The sequence below is a fragment of the Caretta caretta genome, chromosome 6 (genome assembly GCF_965140235.1).
Source record: "Caretta caretta isolate rCarCar2 chromosome 6, rCarCar1.hap1, whole genome shotgun sequence".
NCBI lineage: Eukaryota > Metazoa > Chordata > Testudines > Cheloniidae > Caretta > Caretta caretta.
Genome location: NC_134211.1, coordinates 4471968 through 4480151, shown reverse-complemented (window position 1 = coordinate 4480151; position 8184 = coordinate 4471968).

Sequence of the window (8184 nt, the reverse complement as noted above, 5' to 3'; positions counted from 1 at the left end):
AGAAAAAGTAAAAGAATCACCTCTGTAAAATCAGGATGGTAAATACCCTACAGGGTAATTAGATTCAAAACATAGAGAATCTCTCTAGGCAAAACCTTAAGTTACAAAAAGACACAAAAATGGGAATATCCATTCAATTCAGCACAGCTTATTTCCTCAGCCATTTAAACAAACAGAATCTAATGCATATCTAGCTAGATTACTTACTAAGTTCTAAGACTCCATTCCTTTTCTGTTCCCGGCAAAAGCATCACACAGACAGAGAGAGCCTTTGTTTCTCCCTCCCAGCAGCTTTGAAAGTATCTTCTCTCCTCATTGGTCATTTTGGTCAGGTGCCAGGAAGGTTATCCTAGCTTCTTAACCCTTTATAGGTGAAAGTGTTTTTCCTCTGGCCAGGAGGGATTTTAAAGGTGTTTACCCTTCCCTTTATATTTACAACACACCTGTGTTTGTAGGTGCAGACTCAATGGGTGCTCTGGGGCTCAAGCACCCCCCAAAAAATAAATAGGGGGTGCTCAGCACCCACAAGTCACCAGAATGTGGCAGGAGCATGTACATGGTGCACTGTGAAACCAGAAGGCGGAAAGCACCCAGCAGCAAAAGTAAAACTCAGCACCTGTGCTAATCTTCATTTCCCAAATGCTGGAAAAACCGAAGAGGGGTGTGAAGATCTGGGTGTTTCAGTGCCACTGAGCTTTAGGCACAGTGTTTACCTCACATCCTCACTGCAGCAAACCTGCCAATCTGAACAGAGCAAAACCCAGTCTGCCTAAAATGCACGTACAGGTGTGTGAGGTGTGCCGGGGTGCGACACAGGGAGAACAAGAGCTGCATGGGCAGGAGGCTTGGAGGTACAAAAGCTGACTGGACTGAGGGGGAAATGGGCCAAGGTGGGGAAAGTGATTAAGTGTGGAAGGGGGGAGGCCAGAACTGACTGTACTGAGAGCTGAAAATAGACTGATTATGTGCAAAGGGCATGGGTCCTCTACCCCCTCTTCACCTCTTTCCCTGCTCACCTCCCTCTACGTCGGTCTTTGTTCTCTTAGCCATCTGTGCCCCAACTACTGCCTCTCTCTACCTCTTGCTCTTGCCAGCTCCCTCCAGCCTCTCTTCCCACCCCCTTGTCTCTGACCCACAAAACCATTTTACTTTCTCCACCTCCAACATTTCATCCTGCCCCTCCAACCAAATCTCCAGCATTCATCTCTCTCCCCCCTGCCACTTTTCACACCGCACCTAGCTCATCACCCTGCTCCTGTCTCTTACACACAACACACTCAATAATACAACCCAAAATGTATCCATGCTCTCGGTGCAAGACAGGAAATGGGGAGGCACTTCTGAAACGTTGAGACACCGCCGTGAGAGGACATGCGAGCTCCCTGTTCAGGTCTATGCTGAGCTGCTGTACCAGCCAGGTGGACATGAGACAGATCTAGACTTTTAAATGCCTCAGATTGTCTAATATGGATACAACGGATGAGGAATCAGGCATTAGGCCCTTTTCTTTGGCCTGAACAGAGAATCTCTTCCATTTTTGGATACAGACTTTTAAAGAGGACTTTTTTTCTAGATAATAAAAGAATTGCCCGGGCTTGAGAAGACCAGGTTAGGACAATGGACATGAGCATTTTATAATTCATGCTGCGAGCCGGGGAGACTCCAGAGAGGAATGGAGAACCAGGCTTCCCCCCCGCTTCGGGGAAAAGGCCTGAGACAGAAACAGACACCATGGAGCTTCCTGAGAAAAACAGATGGAACTCCAGAGGATCAATGACCTATGCACTGAGAGAGACAGCACCACAATTAGACCTTGTTTTATTGCACCCCAGAACAGCCCCCTGCTTGCCAAACTTGTTGGCTTGGCTCACTGGGGACCCAAGGTAGAAACATCAGAGCAAATGGCCCCTGAATTGTCCTTTAAGTGCTGGTAGCTGGGTGACTATCTGAAGCCATTGTTTTTTGACGTGCAGACACCCTCTTCCTGGATTAACCCCATTTATTCATGCAGTAACACACCCCTTCACAATGATCAGACAAACATAGGTAAGCCAGGATACCCCACGGCGACTGAGGCACTGAGGAAAGGATCTCAGGGGCAGAGCGCATCTGCACAGATGCACCTACTCTGCCTAGGCAGTCAGCAGACAGACCTGCTTTGCCACAGTGAGGGGAGCCAATGGGAAATGGGAGCAGGGAAACCACAGGTGGGTGAATATCTGGTTTTTGACTGAGAGAAATGCAGTTTATCTGGTGTGATTAGTGGAGGTATTCAAATGGTACAAAGGCAAGCGTGAGGTATACGTACTATAGGGCACATTGGGTTTTAAATGCTCAATACAAGCCCCTGGGCATTCTGAAGGAAAAGCTACTGTGGTTACTTTGCAAACATGAACCCTGCATAGCCCGGATGAGCCCACAGAAACCCCCCTGAGCTTCCCAGGAAGTTTGGCCTTGGCCTGGATAATTGCATTTGTGGGCCTCCATCCTTGGGGCTGTGTCACAGGCAGGGGAACTCCATGCTCCCGCCTGTCTCTCTACAGGCGTGTCCAAAATTAATGTTTGTTCATGGTGTCACCATTCTGATAAACAGCTCTAATTCCTAGAAACGCTGTCCCAGCCAGCAAGGAAAATTAAACTTAAAACTTACTTTAATTTTTCTCTTTTTTTATTCGTAGATTAGATCTCCCCCTCCACAGTTCACCAACCAGAGCTGCATCAGGAAGAAAACAACTGGCTGTAATCAAGCACCGCTGCCTGTAGCCATGTTGCAATTTGTTTTTTAAAAAATGAGCTTTTATTCCCTAGGCCACTTTAGCAAACTCATGGAGTCCTTAGGCAAAGCTCCTCGGAAGCCAGTAGGTTATTTTTGCCTGAATACGGAGTGTAGGATTTGTCCCTGAGTGAGAAAGACTTGGCAGGGACAACAGTCACATTAAAAACTGATTGTCTTACTTTCATTTGCAGGGGTTCAGGGCACCAGTTTCTAAAGATTGAGGGGGCAGCTGGGACAGCAGAGGAGGGAAAGACACCGGAGGCTCAAGCCTTGTCCACACTGCACAGCTGTGTCCGCAAAAGGCAGCTTTTGCCAACAAAACGGTGGAGGTGGACACGTTGCAAAGCTCCTTTTGGAGGCAAAACTCTGCTGTTTTCTGACAAAATAAAACTACCTCGAGGAGAGGCATCGAGCTTTTTGCTGCAAAGTTAAAGCAACAAAGCGTCAGCGTAGACAGTGCCATTTGTTATATCGCCAGAACTGGCCTCCCTCAGTATCCCACAATGCCCACTGTGACCGCTCTGCTCAGTGTCTTGAGTTCAGCTGCCCAGCAGGCATGCACCCCCTCCCTTTTCAGAGCTCCGGGAACACGGGCACCGGGTATCCTTACGTAGGCAGGGGTACGCTGTGCCTTCCCAAACAGCCTAGCGTGGCCCTGCCCACACTCCACTCCCAGGCCAGGCCCCCTCCTGCAGTTCCCAGAGCGCTCTGCCTTTTCGAGCCCAGGCTGGCTGGGGCTGGCTGGCCTGCCTCCAGCAGGGAGTCAGAGCAGCTGGTGCTGGGCCATGCCATCTGGAGGCTGGCTGCGCCGCCCAGAGCACCGAGCCTGGGGCCTCACCCCCGGTCGTCCAGCACTGGGGCCAGGGGCTGTGGTGGGGATGCTCTGATCTCCTGCAGGGGAGGGGGGACAGAAGGGGGGCATATGGGGCAGGGCCTTGGGCACAAGGGGAGGGGCTGGGGGCTAGCTTCCCCCAACGGCCTTGTCACCGGCCGCCCATGAGCTCGTTTCTATTTTCCGCTGTCCTGCAAAACACGGTTCAGAACAGAGAGGGGTTTTGGTCACACTGCTTTGTCCTTTTGTGCAAAAAGTCCGAAGAGCTTAAGACCATTTGGCTCAGCAGAGTCCTTACTTTTGCAAAACAAAGTCCTGCTGTCTTGTTAATACCAGCTCAAACCAATGCCATGCTCACGCCAATCTCAGCTAACAGCTAAAATCATATTGAAGCCTTTCACCAGTGTTAAACCTGTATCTACAGCATCACCCAGCTCTCCCCCCAAGACCAGGCCCGGGAGAGCTGCCCCAGCATCCACCCCAATGACTGCTCTGGAAGACATTTCTTAATGGCTGTTTTTATGGCTCAGTAATGCAGACGTTGTTGCTTTAAAAATGCATCACAAACAGTGAAAGCGAAAGCTTCAGAGACTTGGTGGTGAGGAGAAGGGAACGCACGGGCTCAGTTGCCAGCTGACCGTGACAGGGAGAGACACTTCCCCCCTAGTCCAAACAGTGCCCCCACTACAGGTCCCCCCGCCAGCACCCCCCAGGTACCCTCTGCACACACACACTCCTCCGGCTGCCCCAGACACCCCTCCAGCACCCCTAAATACCCCTCCAGCACTCCCCAGGTACCCTCTCAGTACACGCACCTCTCCAGCTCCCCCACATACCCTGCTAGCACCCCTAGGTACCCTTCTCAGTACACACACACCCCTCCAGTACCCCCAAATGCCCCCTCCAGCACCCTCTTTCAGCATATACACTCCCCTCCAGCACCCCCAAATACTCCAACAGCCCCCAGGTACCCCTCTCAGTACACAGACACCCCCACCAGCACCCCCAACTGTCCCACCTCCCCCAACCCCACCCCCTTTTTGGGAATCTGAAATATGTCAACCCTAGGCGAGGTAGAGAGAGGTGGAACCAGAGCGATTGTGGGGTGCTGGCTAGGAAAGTGGGAGCCAGAGATGGGCTATGGGGTGACGGGGGAAATGGAGCGTAAAGGAAGGGAGAGAGGTTCCTGGAGCCGACAGAGGAAGATCAGGGCCAGAGAGAGGCAGGATTGACTGATGCAGTTATTCCTCTATATGGATTTTAGGGTGGGGCTATCATCAGGCTTATACCAGCGATTCACTTGCAACCTTCACTGCCGTGCACTGGCCACCACTCCATAATATCTAAACTAGTGGAGGTTTGGTAATTGCTAGCCCTTGTGGTTGCAAAGCTAATCTTACAGCCAGAACTACATGCAAACTAGTCTGGTGTTGTCTTCAGCAGACAGCCTGAAATTACAGCTGGGAGGCTTTAACTCCCCTCCCTCCTGCGAATCATATCAGAGCATTCAAATGTCATAGTTAAACTGTAGCATTAACATCAGCACTAATTAGTTCAGTTCTGAATTTTTGTGGCTGATGGGAAGCAGTGAAGCCGAGTTCTGAGGCTGCTTCTTTGTCAGCTCCTATTGGCTTCAGTTTCTTTAGTCCCTGGGGTTGTCTCCCTCCAGCCTCCCACCCCGGGGATCATTATTGTTAACAATAAACCACCGCCATCTCCCCCATATTACCCTAACGTCTTCTGTATAGTCAGGTTTCTTCCCTCCAGACCCCTTAGAATGATAGACTCATAGAAGATTATGTTGGAAAAGACCTCAGCAGGTCATCCAGTCCAACCCCCTGCTCAGAGAACCTGGCTTGCACACACATTGATTGTTTCTCACATGTACATCTCTCTCTGTCTGTGTGATGCTTTTGCCAGGGACAGAACAGGAATGGAGTCTTAGAACTTAGTAAGTAATCTAGCTAGGTATGTGTTAGATTATGATTTCTTTAAATGGCTGAGAAAAGAAGCTGTGCTGAATGGAATGGATATTCCTGTTTGTGTCTTTTTGTAACTTAAGGTTTTGCCTAGAGGGATTCTCTATGTTTTGAATCTAATTACCCTGTAGGGTATTTACCATCCTGATTTTACAGAGGTGATTCTTTTTTACTTTTTACTTCTATTAAAATTCTTCTTTTAAGAACCTGAATGCTTTTTCATTGTTCTTAAGATCCAAGGGTTTGGGTCTGTGTTCACCTATGCAAATTGGTGAGGATTTTTACCAAACCTTCCCCAGGAAGTGGGGTGCAAGCATTGGGAGGATTTTTTGGGGGAAAGACATTTCCAAACAATGCTTTCCTAATAAAATAAACCCGGATAAATATTTGGTGGTGACAGTGGAAGTTCAAGGGCAAAAGGTAAAATAGTTTGTACCTTGGGGAAGTTTTAACCTAAGCTGGTAAAAGTAAGCTGAGGAGGTTTTCATGCAGGTCCCCACATCTGTACCCTAGAGTTCAGAGTGGGGAAGGAACCTTGACACCTCTGTAAACAGCTGGCCTGATGATTCCATAGTCTGGCACGACTCCCTCTGAAGCCTAGATTTTTAAAGCTCATGTGTGCCTGAAACACACCCTTTCCGAGACTGGTTTGTACTGCACTTTGAAAATGGATCGGCTGTGTGTGTAATGGTAACAGTGCCTCCCAGTGGACAGTCTGGTTAATTTCATATTAGATATTCCTATAGAAACAGCTCACACGTTAGACTGATGTTTTCCCTGCCACATTTTCTATACTTATCTGTAAAGAGGGAGCTGGCCTTCCCTCTACCAAGAAGGCACACATCACTTTATCAATACCTTCCTTGCAACGGGGAGCACAGGGCAAGCTCCATGCCGCTCATGCAGGTGCCAGAATGCTGTAGAGACAAAGCAAGATATCCCTGGCTTTATTATAATCTGTTGAATTATGACAAAATCCACGTGACAGATTAGTTCTGGAGAAGGTTAAAAGAATGAAGAGACTGAACAGCAATTTAGAACTATCTTAGCATAGAGAATTCAGGACACTAAGGCCAGATTCAGTTATGAAGGACAAGATTAAGATGTAGCCATGACTTGTGAGAGTGTTCGGAGGGTGGGGAGGGGTGAGCATTACAGGAGTGCATGTCAGTTAGATAAGGAAATGGTGGTTGTGATTACAACCTGAATACATTTCATTCAGACTGTAAAAGGAAACCCTGGGCCGAATAGGAAGTGAATAAAGACCAGGAGCTGAGAACATTGAAGGATTTTTCAGTGATGGTCATTTTCCCAAGGGGAATCAAATTTGTCCTCCTGCCCTGCCCCAACAGACAATCATCTGGCTAGGCTGAAAGCATGAGAGCAGTTTGGGCGCTCTAAAGCCCGTCCCATTGTCCTTTTGTACACTAAGTATTCCCTAAAATGTATCCCAAAAACCTCCAGCCCCAGACAGAACTTTGACTTAGGAAACTCACAAGGCTCTGTACTAGATGCACAAGGGAAGACTCATCAGCAGGTTGGGAAATGGGGGAGAGGGGCAGTTTCTAACACCCTTCTTGGGCTTCCTTTTTCATTCTACTAGTTCTAGAAAGAGAAGTCAAGAACAATCCCCTTGGACTAATACTAATGACCATTTACTATATGGAGCACTTTACGAATGCTTGTCACTGCCCTCCAAGGTCTTTGTTATGGTGCAAGGAGACCAGAGGCCAAGTGACCAGCTCAGCTTTACAGAGGGGGAAGCAGGGGTGTCGAGTGCGGCTGGAAGACTTGCTATTTAAAGAAACAAGAGCTGCTTTGAAAAAAATGTCTTGATATTTTATCATTAAGGAGGCACAAAATGAACCCACCAGCCCTCTACCAAGAGGATGGATGGGAATTTAGGAACTTTAATGAGATTAACTGGGAAACACACTTCTCTAGGACCTGAAAGCCCATAGTAGGCTTGAGGAATGACTGTGGGTGAGCATACACCATGGGCTGCTTAGATTAATTATGTCACGGCAGTGATGACATAGGCCTTATAGCACTGAAGTGCCTGAACTTCTTGTCTTTCCTGAGTGGCACAGACATTATGTCACACTGCTTAGTGGACACAGCATTCCGACAGCGGTCACGCCAGTGCCAAACACCGAGAGAATAGAACCCCTTTACTCCCACGTGAGAGTCCTGTTTACACATCTCTGGCATGCCAGGGTACAATCCAGGCTAATGAGCAGCTCTGTCACCCCCCAGCCCTGCAGCCTTGAGTGCCTTACAAAGTCTCGCCAAAATAATTCCCACCTGGGCCACTCACAAACAGCCTAAGAGCATGCAAGCCAGCCCTGAGTGTCAGTGTGTAACTGCAGCCTGCCAACCACACCTGGGTTACACTCTGGCTCTCACCAGCCTGGGTTATACAGCAGGGTGACCCCAACACACACCCAGTCTTAGATTTTCTCCCAGAAATCTATGTCCTGTACTGCCCAGCCCTCTGCTGGACACTACAAATTATATTAAGTCCATTATACCTCTAAGATTATTCCTGTGCACACTATTTACCACCCCAAAAGAGAGTTACCCAGATACTTCAATTT